Raw genomic sequence first — 14307 nt, forward strand, 5'->3', positions numbered from 1 at the left:
GATATTTGAAGAAATTAAAAACTGTGATTTATAGTCAAAAGAAAAAAATCAAGAGAAAAATACTGATTCACATGTTGGAATTAGCAGACAGGACGTTAGTAATAAAAAAAAAAGGGATGCATCAGGATCCAATGAGCAGATATAAACCACCCAGTAGTTTTAATATGGAAAGTTTAATATATAGGAATTATTAAACTTTACCAGGGAATGATAGTAACAGGGGATTGGTAGTAAAGGGTAAAGAGAATTCTCAGTAGAAGGCCGGCACATAATTGATGTTCAATAAATGCTGCTTAATTTTGAGATTAAAATAGTAATTTATTTGGTTGTTTAAATTGTTTAAAGCAATTTTAAATTGTTTGATTTTCTATTGTTTCTCTTACATTTTCATTGTTTAATTGTCTTAAAAATATTTAATGAGGAAATGAATGTAAAGAATCTGTTTTAGTGAAGGCCTTTAGTTGCAAGGAACAGATTGTACTTGGCTGATTTGTTTAAAGGAAAAGATGAGGGTTACGTGTTGGGAGAAAAGGCTGTCAGACCAGATTTGGAACAGACAGGAATCAGATATCAATAACAGAAATCACTCAGTGGTCTTGCCTAGGGAAGTACCAATGGAATGACTAAACTCAACCATTTATTCATTCACTGCATTTCTTCTAATCAAGATTCAGAGTCTAGCAAAGAACCTAACTGGCTAAGTTAGATCGCTGAAGCTTTCCAAGGCCCAGATGAGATAAAGAGACTAAGGATCTGGCTAAAAGAACCTTTAAGGATCTCTCCAGCTTTGTAATGGGAGAATAGGCATATGAATTTATCCTGATGACCAGAGGCAATTCCTCAAAAAGAAATTCAGGTTTGGTTGTCCAAGCATCTTCCAATGTCCTCTACAACTACGTTTCTCAACCAGGGTAATTTTGTCGCCAGGGGACATTAGGCAAAGCCTAGAGACATATTTGGTGGTCATGGCATGGGGGTGGGATGCTACTGGTATGTATGTAGTGGGTAGAGATTAGGGATGGTGCTAAGCATTTTTCAATTCACAGGACACCCTTACCCCCACCCTCTGGGCCTAAGAATTAAACACCCCAAAACATCATTATTGTGAGAATGAACTGTCTGTACAGATGTGTACTAGAATACAGATAGAGTTATCTTGATTAGAAGACATTTAATGGACTCGGGCAATATTACTATGGTGAACCTAGTCATTTTCTTGAACACCAGGAAATTCAATCCTCCCAACACGGAACACAGAACTGGTCATTTGGCATTTCTCTGCTTTAAATGATTCTTCATTTTCATCTCTGCTTACATTTGCTTTTGGATTTTTCTACAGTGAGGGAGGAAGTATATTATCAAATCATGCACAAGCTCGTCTTTTGAGATGAAGTTTGCTTTAGAATAAGATTTCCAAATCCCATAATATATCCTGCTAGAGCTCTGGTATCCATGGCGAAGTGTTTGTTCAATAAATATTGTAATAATATAATTTTGAACTTCTTAAGATTTCTCCCAATGCTTTTTCTAGGAGGAGGAAAAATTGGAAACAGAAAAGAGATGTCAAAGACACTCTGAATGGCTATTTCTACGTGCAAGTAAAAGTCATGATATTCAAATTCTAATGTGGATAATTATATTTTTGCCTGAATTATACAGGTAATTCAAGCAAAGTTGCAAATAGGTTTGGGCAGGTAACTATCCTATACATGCACTTCTTTTGCTTGTGTAGAAACAGCCTTTGTTCTTGAGCTGTCTCGAGTGTGACATTTTAAAACTGTGCATGAATGGTAGAGAGGTTGAGGGGGTTTCACATTTACCAAAGCTTTGTTTTTTTTTTGTTCTTTGAGCTCATTTCATGCACAAGTTGGTCTAAAGGGATTATTTTTAAAACTCCAGCAGTCTATGAAGCCATTTTTGTGACCCAGAGAACTTTTTTGCTTCTAATCTCACATGGAGATAAAATAGCTCTTCTGCTATAGCTGGCCTATTCCATGTCATGGGTAAAGTTGGGCTGAACATATATCTGAGAAAGAAAGAAGTGGGGAAAAAAATGACTGTAAGAAATACACCCAGAACTCAGATATAGGAGACAGAAATCCATTTCATGCAAACATATATTTATGTCATATAACATATTATGCATACTATTTGCATAAAATAAATGACATTCCTTTACTAACATACCCACTGTCACCACCTTAATCTAAGCCAGATCTCAGCTGGATCCACTTTGCCTCTCCTTCAATCCACAGAATGAGCTTTAAAAAGCTTAAATCAGAACTTATTAGACAGTTCTTTAAAACCCATCAATGATTTCCTGATGCACTTAATGTAATATGCAAGTTCTTCTCCATGTGAGAAGGTTAGAAGGTCCTACAGAGTGGAGCTCCTGTCAACTTCTCCAATCTCATCAAATCTTTCTCTCTTAACCAACTCCTCCTCCTCCTCTTTCTCTTCCTCCACTTCTTATTCTTCCCTTTGGGACACTTCCAGTACCTTGAATTTGCTAAACTCTTCCTTGCCTTAAGCCCTCTTCTGACATTTCCTTTGTCTGGCAAGGACTGCCTCCTCCGCCACCAACACACTTTGATTTTCACCTGGCTAGCTCCTATTCATCCTTTGGGTTCCATCTGCTCCCAACCTGCAGGTGGAATCCTCCCGCTGTCTATAGGGTTCTGGGCCCCAGAGCTAACTCAGTTTGCTCAGTCATTAAGAGTGGATGATGGGGCTTCCCTGGTGGTGCAGTGGTTGGGAGTCCGCCTGCCGATGCAGGGGATGCGGGTTCGTGCCCCGGTCCGGGAAGATCCCACATGCCGCAGAGCGGCTGGGCCCGTGGGCCGTGGCCGCTGAGCCTGCGTGTCCGGAGCCTGTGCTCCGCAACAGGAGAGGCCACAGCGGTGAGAGGCCTGCGTACCGCCAAAAAAAAAAAAAAAGAGTGGATGATGAGTTGTACTTCAACAAAAATAAATAAATAAACAATAAAGAGTGAAGGACAAAAAATATACCAGCCAACTGCAGTCAAACTTCAGTCAGCACTAACTAAATCGCCATTTTGATGGATGTATTAGTCAGGGTTCTTCAGAGAAACAGAACCAATAAGAGATAGATAGATAGGTAGATGGATAGATAGACAGATAATTATAAGGGACTGGTTCACGTGATGATGGAGGCTGAGAAGCCCCATGATCTGCTGGTTGCAAGCCAGAGGTCTAGGAAAGCGGGTGGTATAACTCAAGTCCAAATCTGAAAGCCTGAGAACAAGGGGAGCCATCGGTACAAGTCCCAGTCCAAGTCTGAAGACCTGAGAACCAGGAGTGCTAATGTCCAAGGGCAGAAGATGGAGGCCCCAGCTCAAGCAGACAGCAAATTCGCTCTTCCTCTGCCTTTTTGTTCTCTTCAGGACCTCAGTAGGTTGGATGATGCCCACTTGCACCAGTGAGGAGATCTGCTTTACTCAGACTACCAATGCAAATGCTAATCCCCTCCGAGACACCATCACAGACACACCTAGAAACAATGTTTGACCAGCTCTCTGGGCATCCTTTAGCCCAGTCATGTTCATGCATAAAATTAACCACCTTAATGAGAAATGGAAGTTCTGAGCCCTTTAAGTGTTTCACCTGGGAAGAAATTAGGGGCCAATGGTAAAATCTAATCACAACTCTCTTAACTCATTGAGGACACTGACAGAATTTTTTTCCATGTAATCTTTAATAGACTAATATAAAGGTAAGCAATCATGATATCTGAGCAATGAGGAGCAATGAGGGAATTTGTAGATGGTATTCTCCTTTTCTTTTTCATATTTTTGAATCTTTTTTATGAGAAAGACCACAAAGATCTTTATAACAAATAAAAACCTTATTGATTTCCCATAAAAAAAAGAGAAACAACAATATGCTTTGGTCAGAGTGTCTCAGACCCCCTAAAGGGGATTTCCCTGAGGTTTCCCTTCAACACCTTCTCAGAGAGGGGACCCTCTATATCACATCAGGGGATCCTCTACCTTAGTAGCATCTTAAAGATGTTCCACCATGGACACCCTGCATGCTGGAGACCATGCAGTTTAGAGACCATGCATCTTAGGGCACCCAGGAAAGGGGGAAAGGGCTCTATCTCACCTGTAAACCATTCCAAACACTTCTATTCCTAGAAGGGCTTTGGTTGACTTTGTTTGGGTCACGTGCCCACTCCTAGCTCCTTCGCTATGGCAGTAAGAATGAAGTATATTATAGGACTAATCTGTATTGCATGCCCACCACCATGGCCAGGAGGGGGAAGGAAGGGAATGAAAGTGAAGTTTCCAGAATAAAGGTGAAGGAGGACTTTCAGGACAAAAGAAAAAAGTAGTCTTCACAGTGGTTAACATCAGGCTGAACATCTGATGAGCATTTACAGAGAAACTACTATGTGCCATAAGCTTCTATCGTGGGTCCATTTATTCCCTTATATCATAGGTTCCATATATCATGGACTATTATGAAGCTTATATGAGACATGAGTATGAAAAGACTACTTCTTGTTCCATAAGTGGTCATTTTGATTTTGGTACATAATTTGGGGTGGTGAACAATATGATTTTTTTGTTTTTGTTTTTGTTTTTTTGGCCTCTGAGTTGAACTTGATGGAAAAAAGGAAAAAAAAAACAACCAAAAACCCTACCAGTGAAGCAAGATGCCTCTTATTCCTGATCAAGGTTCAGTAGACCAGCATTTCAGAGCATATTGCCAGTTTACAAGGGCAATAATGAGCTCAGACTTCTGCTAATAAATGGGAGGCAGAGATTAGTTATCTGGCTTTGCTTCTGAGCCAAAACATAACTCCATGGCACATTAATTTGACATAGAGCACAGCTTTTCATTAATAATCACCAGAAGGTCCACATAGTAGAATGGCAGCAGTATATTAACCTGCATTGCCATGCCTCCGGTATGTCATGGACTACATAATTGAGCATGGCACTGGCATTTCTGATGAAGAGGTGGGATCCACATAAGGGCTACTTGCTTGTAAATTAGCTGCATGTCCAGAAAAGGGTGAGTTAAAGATTATTAAATCTAGAATGGCAATGGCCAAATGCATTGTTGTGTAGCGACTATGAAGTACAAATATACTTTTCCCCCATATTATTAACGTAAACAGAATATCTGTTACTTTAGCAGAGGCCTGTAGAATTCCTCTTCTAAAATCATAAGGAGGCTTCTTTGAGTTTTCAGAACAGGGTGTCTTCCCGGCAGACATTAAATAACTTGAAAAAGGCTTATTTTAACAAGCTCCATTTCATTCCACTGGACACGGAGAAGGTTGATTTTCAAAAGACTTTCAAACTAAATTACAGCCATGCCCTGGCTGTCACTATATGCAGAGTTTTTGCCTGCTTTTCTATCTGCCTACCCATGCCCAAATTAGACAGAGTAAGGCTTAAATATTTTGGCAATACTTGGATTTTAAAAATTGAAAATTAATCTTTGGGCATTTGTGCTAAATTAGCTTATGCTTACAAACTCCACTTGATGGGTATGAGCAAGAAAGAATGAAGTGAAGAGGGAAGAAGACTGGGACTGGAAGTCAAATGCTCCAGGAGCCAGGAGTAAGATGATGGATGATGACCAATATGTGGTCTCCATATTGATAACATGATAGAAAACTGCAGGGATTGTAGTAACTGGACAGCCCACAACCTGTGCAAAAGAGGCAGCTACCATGACCTATCCTTACTCTGCAGAAATCAGTTTCACATTTTGAAGAGAAGTTAGAAATGCAGATTTTCATTGAAATCTACTGAGTCAAATTTTGACAACTAATTTAACTTTTTCAAAGTGTGTGGGCTTAAAAAAATACTCTGAGCTCTAAAATTCAAAATAGCAATAATTTTCAACATCTGGCATTTAGCATTGGAAGGTGGGAGAGCTGGGTGCTGTGATAGGCAGAATCAAGGCTCCCGCAAAATGTCCACATTCTCATCCCTGAAACCTATGAGCGTGTTGTTACCTTACGTGGCAAAAGGGACTTTGCAGACATGACCAAGTTTAGGATCTTGAGATGAGAAGATTAACATGTATTATCTAAGTGGGTCCAATGTGATCACAAGGGTTCCTGTAAGGAGACAGGAGGGTCAAAGTCAGAGTGAGAGACAGAGAGACACACAGAGACAGAGAGAGGGAGAGAAAAGTGGAAGTTGCTATCCTGCTGACTTTACAGTTGGAGGAAGAGACCAGGGGCTGAAGAATGCAGGTGGCCTCTACAAGCTGAAAAGGCAAGGAAACGGATTCTCTTCTCTGCTTCCAGAAGAAATGCAGCAATGCCAACACCTTGATTTTAGCCCAGGAAGATCATAAATTTGAGTTGGGTCAAGCCATGAAGTTTGTAGTAATTTGTTACAGCAGCAATGGGAAACTAATACAGGTGTGAACTCTGCACCTGACACTTATTAGTTGCTCCTTGATGAAAATATGACTTCAACCTCTCCAGCTGGGGTTTCCCGATGGGCTTACTAATAGCTTGTCCATTTAATCCTACCGTGAGGATTAGAAGAGAAATGAATAAAACATGCTTAATGGAGAGCTCAGTACTAGTTATCGCAATCATTAGGGCAATGTGCTGGTTATTATGTCATTTTCTGACACCACTTCTAACACCAAATGTGTGTTGTTTTTTTCTAACACGAATCGATTCTCTAACACTAACTGGATGTCCAACAATTCAATTCTGACATGAACTATCCGGACTTAGTGCAGAAGCCATAGGTTAAGGGCTCAGTCTCACAAGACTGCCTCCACTTCAGACCCCCAGCTGCAAATGGGATGCCCGGGATACCCACTGTTCTGCCTGGCCAACTACAAATTTGTGGGTTTTCATGACCCACCCCCTCAGGTTCAATAATAACCCATGGAACTCAGGTAAATACTTTACTCATGTTTACTTGCTTATTATAAAGACTATGTCTCAGGAACAGCCAAATGGGAGAGATGCATGGGGCAAGGTATAAGGGAAGGGGCACAAAGGGTTTATGTCCTCTCTGGACGTGCCACCCTCCCAGCACCTCAATATGTTCACCAACCCAGAAACCCTTTAAACCCTATTGTTTAGGGTTTTTTATGGAGATTTCATTATGTAGGCATGATTGATTAAATCATTGGCCATTGATCATTAACTCAGTCTCTAGCTTCTCTCCCCTCCCTGGAGGTTGAGGCAGGTGAGGTTTAAAGTTACAACTCTCTAATCTTGCCTTGGTCCTTCTGGTGATCAACCCCCATCCTGAAGCTATCTAGGGGCCCCTGCCAGGAGCATACACAAGGTATTCTTATTACTAAGGGGATTCCAAGGGTTTTAGGAGCTCTATGCCAGGAACTGTGGAGAAAAGACCAAATACTTATTTTTTATTGTACCATAGTTATTCCCAACTTGGCCCCAACCCAGCTACTTCCTCTGCCCTTCTCTGATTCCATGGGCTGCATCCCCCAGGCTCTCCGGCTGACTGGTTTCCAGTTGGGTTTGCCAAAGGAAGGCAGTGGAAGGAGATCAGAGGATGGGAAGGGAAAGAGGTCAGGATATGTCTTTCCCAGTTTCTTGCTGCTCAGTGTAAATAGTTTATTCATTAAAGTCTCTTTAACTCTCTGAGTTTCTCACTAGCAGGATGAGCTACATAATTTGTAGATCTTTGTACAGAATGAAAACGCAGGGTCCCTTATTCCTAAAGCCAGAAGATAAGTACTGCTAAAGGTACTAAAATATAAAGTTTTCACTTTCTTTTATGGTCTATTTCTTGACTTATTATACTGTTTTTTGTTTGTTTGTGCTACTTAATGTCGTTCTAAGTAAAAATAAAATGATAAAATAAAATTTAAAATTATTAGCATGAATTTTAACATTCCTTTTTATGCTATACAATGGCCAATTTTAGATGCAAATAAAGCAGCATTTAGCTCATGCACAGAATTACCAAAATTACACAATTGATATTTTGTAGTTCATATATGTGTATGTGTTTTGTTCTCACCAGGACAGTGAAAACACTGCCTAAATAAAACATAAAAATGTAAAACTAAATCTTCTCTCTTTATTTCACACACTCTACCAACATCCTGTATCTTCAGCTCTCTGATGAGTAAGAAAGTGAGGGTGGATCTCTTTACTGAGTCTACCAAATCACAAGCTAAATCTCTGCTAGAAACACCCTCACAGACCACAGACATGCTTAGAAATAACGTTCTGCCAGCTATCTAAGCATCCCTCAGGTCAATCAAGTTGACACATGAAATTAACCATCACATTCCCACACAGAGAAAATCATTTGGCATGGATAATATTTGTTGAGTGAATACATGAATATTAGCAAGTTGGCACTGCTGATTGCTGTAATAAGCATTCTCTGCATCACCCTACTTTGGGAAGACTCAGGATTGATAGTTTTCGTTGTTTTCAAGTTGATCTCTAAAGGAAATTAAAGACGCAGGGAATAAAAACCCAAAGTTCTAACCTAAAGCAAATAAAGTAGTCTCTGGAGAGATTCAAATAAAGTTAAAATTGAGGGGGATATTTTGGAAGTAATAGGATTCTCGTCAACAGATTTACAAAGATCTTTTTTGCTTTTCTGTAATTTGTGAACGGCCTGAAGAATAACCCATATGTCACCAGAGTGAGAATGGTTTTGTCAATTAAATCATTCCCTATGGTTTTCCAAAGGAAAGAAATACTCAGGAAAGCCATATACCCATTGGATCTCCTGTTTCCAACTTAGAAGCAGAAGAGTTAGTGTGACTGTGTTTGTTGGTTGAAAACTTCTGAATTATTTACAATAGCACAGGCTTGCTAATGGGAATAAATTGATATGCTAATTAAACATGCAATTGCAAGTTGGACGATAGCCAGTTGGTAAAAACTCAGGCATCAGCAGGCAACAGATAATTATTGTTGGTTAGAACCCATAAACATTTTTAACTTTTGGCTTCATTAGGTAAAATACCAAATTATTTCCACTGTCCTGCACTCTCCTCTTGTGCCTATAAACACCTACAGATACAGGACATTAGGTGTATTGGACAGTATCGGTTAAATCATAAGCTAATATTTACATCATGTTTTATCATTAATGATCTAAGAAATGAGATAAAATATTTATTTTCAAATTTAGTGTTACTCTCTCATAGTTTTAACAGATTTTCTCTTTTTTATTACAAGAACATATGCTTGTACAAATATTGCAAAATAGTAACCAGCAAAAAGAAAATAATAATCTATAATATCACTACTCAAAGATAATTACTTTAAAAATGGTGTGTATCCTTTCAGCCTTCATTCTGCATGCATTTTTTAAAAAGTATCATATTTCACAACACTCAACCAACTAATATAGTATAAACACATCTCATTTCATCACATATTATTCTATGGGCTATTTAATGGCCACCTATTATTACATACAACGGAAATGCACTGTTTTTTTAAGTCAATTTTTATAACTAGATATTTTGCATGTTTTCATAATTTTCTATTATAAATAATTCTACAAATAAAATGTAGGAGGAGTACATTTCATAACCTCAAGATAAGCAAAGATTTTTGAAACCAGGCAAATAGTCTTGAATAGCCTCCTTTGTCGGTTTAACCTGTTCCGGTGCAATTTTTCTTTGACGGTTCTCTCAGTGGAAGCCGGTGTTTCAACATTTGGCTTATGTGGGAAGGAAAGTCATGTTGGAGTGTGTACCAGGGAAGGATGGGGTTGGGGAGAGAAGCAAGAAGAAATGCAAATGATTTATTTAGAATGGATGGGGTGCTGACATCCAAGGCATTTGTAGTTAAGAAGCGGTCCTCATTGTCTCAGAATCTGGCAAGGAGGAGGTCAGGATAGAGGTAAAGATACAGGAATGTGAGCATAAGAGACAGACTGAAAAACTGGAAAATGCAGGGCAAAGAGCAAAAGGGAAGAGGCAACGTGTCTTTCTCATCTGAGCCTTGCTACTCATTGTTAAGCTACTCTGGGGTGTCAGGAGTGTTGACAAGAGGCTTGGGAAGCTGACTAAGCAATGGGGCTGGTGAGCACCAGATCCACTGGGGCGCCAGCAGAAGGGGAGAAGAGGAGGCGGGCCAGTCATCCTATTTAAGAGGTAAACACTCATTAGTTGTGACTCCTCAACAACCAGAGTTTGACACTAAGTAAATAGTAGTAACCCAACCCAGAGAAGAACCATCTTAATCTCTGTTCCTCTTTACTGCAAATATATCTCATCAAGGTAAAGCCTGTTAGTGTTCTATGCTATTTAAAGTGGCTGAGCACACCCCAAGCACATGCTGAAATGATCTGACTGCCCCTTACGTTTCCTCTTTGAGGATAATCCTTTTTTCTCAATACTCGTTATTTTTAATTGCTCCTTTCAGGATTCTGAAAGCCTTTCCATGGACTCCTCGTTATTCATTTGCTATGTTCAAGTTTTTTATTTTTATAGAACCTTACTCCATAATTTGAAAGATCAGGTTCTCTACCAAAGGCTGCTACATTTACAAAGCCCAGCAGGCTACAGACTAGAACACAGAGGGGGTTGCACAGGTGTTTTACAAAGGTAAGCAGACCATTAGTTATCATTTTAAAAAATAAATAAAATTTTAAAAAAATTTTTTTAATAAATAAATGAATGAATAAACACACACACAGGGAAACTGAAGATCAAGGTGTGAAAAACAAAATTTTAAATACTTTAGAAAGAAATATTAAAAAATATATTTATGATTTGGGATCAAAGAAGAGTTTTTAAAATAAAATGTAATAAAACACAAATCAGAATAAATTTTGATTATTTGACTATGCTAAGATATAATTGTCATCAAAAGACATTGTAAAAGTCTAAAAACAGACTGTCAATTGGAGGAATATATTTGCATGCAATAACAAAGGGTTAGATAAATTAGCATGCAGAATGTAAAAATCTTCTAAAGCTCAATAAGAAAAATAAATACAATCCAAAAGTGGATAAAAGAAATTCACAAGTAAGGAAATACTGATGAATAATGAACATATAAAAGATGGTTTAAACTCAATGTAATCAGAGAAACACAAAGTAAAATTGAAATGATATACTATTTTATATCCAACACATGAACAAAACTCTTAAAAAGCCTGAATACCATCTTTATTTTTTATTTGTTTATTTTTTTTTTGTGGTACGCGGGCCTCTCACTGTTGTGGCCTCTCTCGTTGTGGAGCACAGGCTCCGGACGCGCAGGCTCAGCGGCCATGGCTCACGGACCTAGCCGCTCCATGGCATGTAGGATCTTCCCGGACTGGGGCACGAACCCATGTCCCCTGCATCGGCAGGTAGACTCTCAACCACTGCGCCACCAGGGAAGCACCTGTATACCATCTTTAAGTAAGGATGTGGCACAAGGGGAATCCTTATACACTGTTGGTGGGACTGTAAATGTGTACAGCTACCTTAGAGACCAGTTTAGCAATAACTAATAAAGTGATGTGAATATCCACAACTCAGCATTTGTCTTTTGAGTTGTAACCCTGAATAAGACACATGTTCAAAAATGCTTGCAGCAATATTTGCATAATAGGAAAGATGAGGAGAAATGAAAAGTTTATCAATAGGAGAACAGATAAATAAGTTAAGGGTAGTGATACAATGGAATATTATACAGAAGTTAAAAGTAAATGACCCAGAGCTACAATGCCAATGGAAAATTTAAAAAGTTGCTGAAGAATATGTACAAATTATGTCATAGATATATTTTAAAATATGCAAACCTATCTTATTTATTACTGAGGAAGCCTACTCATCATTAGCAGAAGTCTAATAGCAAATAAAAATCCAAGACAATGGTTAACCCTTGATGTGGTGGGAGACAGAGATAAGTGATTAGTGATTAGTGAAAAGAGAGGCTTCAATTATAGGTAATAAGTTACTTTTTTAAGTCAGATAGATGTATAGGTATTAGTATTTACATCTTCATAAAGCATTTAAAATATAAATAATCACAACTTTTAACGTGCAAACTACTGCCCCTTCTGCTTGTCCAGTGAGGCACCGAGTATGTACGGTCACTGACGTGTGTTGTGTGGTGATGCTGGAGAGAGCTGTATCCAGAAGAAAACTCTGAATTCAATTCCCTTTGCCTTTAGGAAAACTGGCTGCTTTAGGCAGTAGACTTTCCTTAACTTTATAGCCCCTTCAGTGGATGAAGTCAGCCAAGCAGGTGGGCTCCTTGTGCCCTCTCACTCCTAGCTTGGATCTTGTCCTTGGATCAAACCCTGGGACATGAGATTCAAGCAAACCAGCTGTCCTTTGTTTCTTATAACATGATATCTCATGGATATTTCCAAGGACAGTCTCCTGTCAAATAATATTGGACCTCTATGTATACTAACAAAATATCTTCTCATATTTCAAACCAAATGAAAATAAGTAAATAAAAGCTCTACAATTGAAAAAGCACTGCCTAATCCGTTCACGTATCATTGTCAATGTGCATAAGCCCACCCAGTGGGGGATACAATGGCTGCACGGGCCCAGGAGCCAACTGCAGGCTGATTTGAAATGATCATTCCCATTGCACAACGGTGCAGGGCTGTGAAACAACAGCAGCTTGCCTTTATTTAAAATTTTAATAGTTGGTTCATTAAGAATTTTTTCATTAGTTTTGTTTTTTAAAAACCATTGCATTGTATATTACTCATGTTGACTACTGAGTATTTGGTGTCCCTTAAATTTTGTGCTCCAGAGTGAGTCACTCACTTGCCTCTCCCTAATCCTGTCCTTATCCAAGGCTCTCAGTTTGGTTGTTTGTTTTCACAGGATATAGTCTCTAGCAGCAACTGAAAAGTCAAGTACAGTTTACCCTGTTCTGACCTAAAACACATTCTGTCTGAGCCCAATGGCTAAAGTCACCTTTAATGTCAGTGATTCAGGCTAAATCTGCAAAGGGCATATCAAAGCATATAATTGGGTAGATGTAAAATTCAAACAAATCAAATTCAATTAAAGTAGCATTCATAGTGTCTTCCACGTATAAGACACAGGAGTAGGATCTCTGGGCAGCGAGGACATACAAGGTTATACCAGGATATTATGGCACCGTCACAAAGATGCCCCCCTCCTCTGCAAGACACTCAAATACTCATATTACAGTGGAGAGAAAAATCTATAAATATATAGGAAAACAAATCCTATATATTTATGCTCTCTTACTCTCTTCCTTCCAGTTAGCCTAGTCTTGGTCTGAAAGTCTGTTTATTCACTCCAGAGATGATATACAGTTTGTAGGATGTAAAAAAGAGCAAAGTAAAACAAAACAAGTTACTCAACAAATATTTGGGGCTTCCCTGGTGGCGCAGTGGTTAAGAATCCACCTGCCAATGCAGCGGACACAGGTTCGAGCCCTGATCCGAGAAGATCCCACATGCTGTGGAGCAACTAAGCCCATGCGCCAGAACTACTGAGCCTGCACTCTAGAGCCTACGAGCCACAACTACTGAAGCCCGCCTGCCACAACTACTGAAGCCCACACGCCTAGAGCCCGTGCTCCGCAACAGGAGAAGCCACTGCAATGAGAAGCCCACGCACCACAACAAGGAGTAGCCTCTGCTCGCCGCAACTAGAGAAAGCCCGCACACAGCAATGAAGACCCAACACAGCCAAAAATAAATAAGCAAATAAATAAACTTAAAAAAAAACTCAAATACTTGTGGAGCACCCAATATTTTCCAGGAGTAGTTCTGGAGATAGGATACAGTAACAAAGACCACACAGCTCCTAGTCAAGTGAGGGATACAGATCAATCAGCATAAAATACAACATAGTCTGATAAATGCTTTGATGGAGGAGAAAGCAGACTCAATGCCTAGAGTGGCACTCAACTCAAACTTGTGTATGGGTGTCAGTAAAAGCTTCCTACAGGAGATGACGTCCTAAACCTGAAAAATAAGTAGGAGTTAATCACTGGAATGGATGCTGGGCAGGAAACTGCATGAAAAAGGACAATCAATAAATGCCAATGCCAAGATGATAGAATGTTAGAATTATTTCTCAAAGGTATTAAAGAAGCCATCATAAAAGTGCTTCAGTGAGCAATTACTAGCACATTAGGAACATTTTTTTTTAAAAAATAGGAAGTCTCGGCAAAGAAATAGATAGTAGAAGCAGAGAAATAGAACATATAAAGAGGGAGAAAATGAACATTTTTGAACTGAAAAGTTCAATAACCAAAAACTTAAAAAATTCAGTAAATGAACTCAGCATCAGGATGGAGAGGGAAGAGGAAAGAAATACTGAACTTGAAGGAAGAACAATAGAAATTACTCAATCT

This window comes from Mesoplodon bidens (assembly GCF_964165515.1).
Source record: "Mesoplodon bidens genome assembly, chromosome: 15".
In the NCBI taxonomy this organism is placed as follows: Eukaryota; Metazoa; Chordata; class Mammalia; order Artiodactyla; family Ziphiidae; genus Mesoplodon; species Mesoplodon bidens.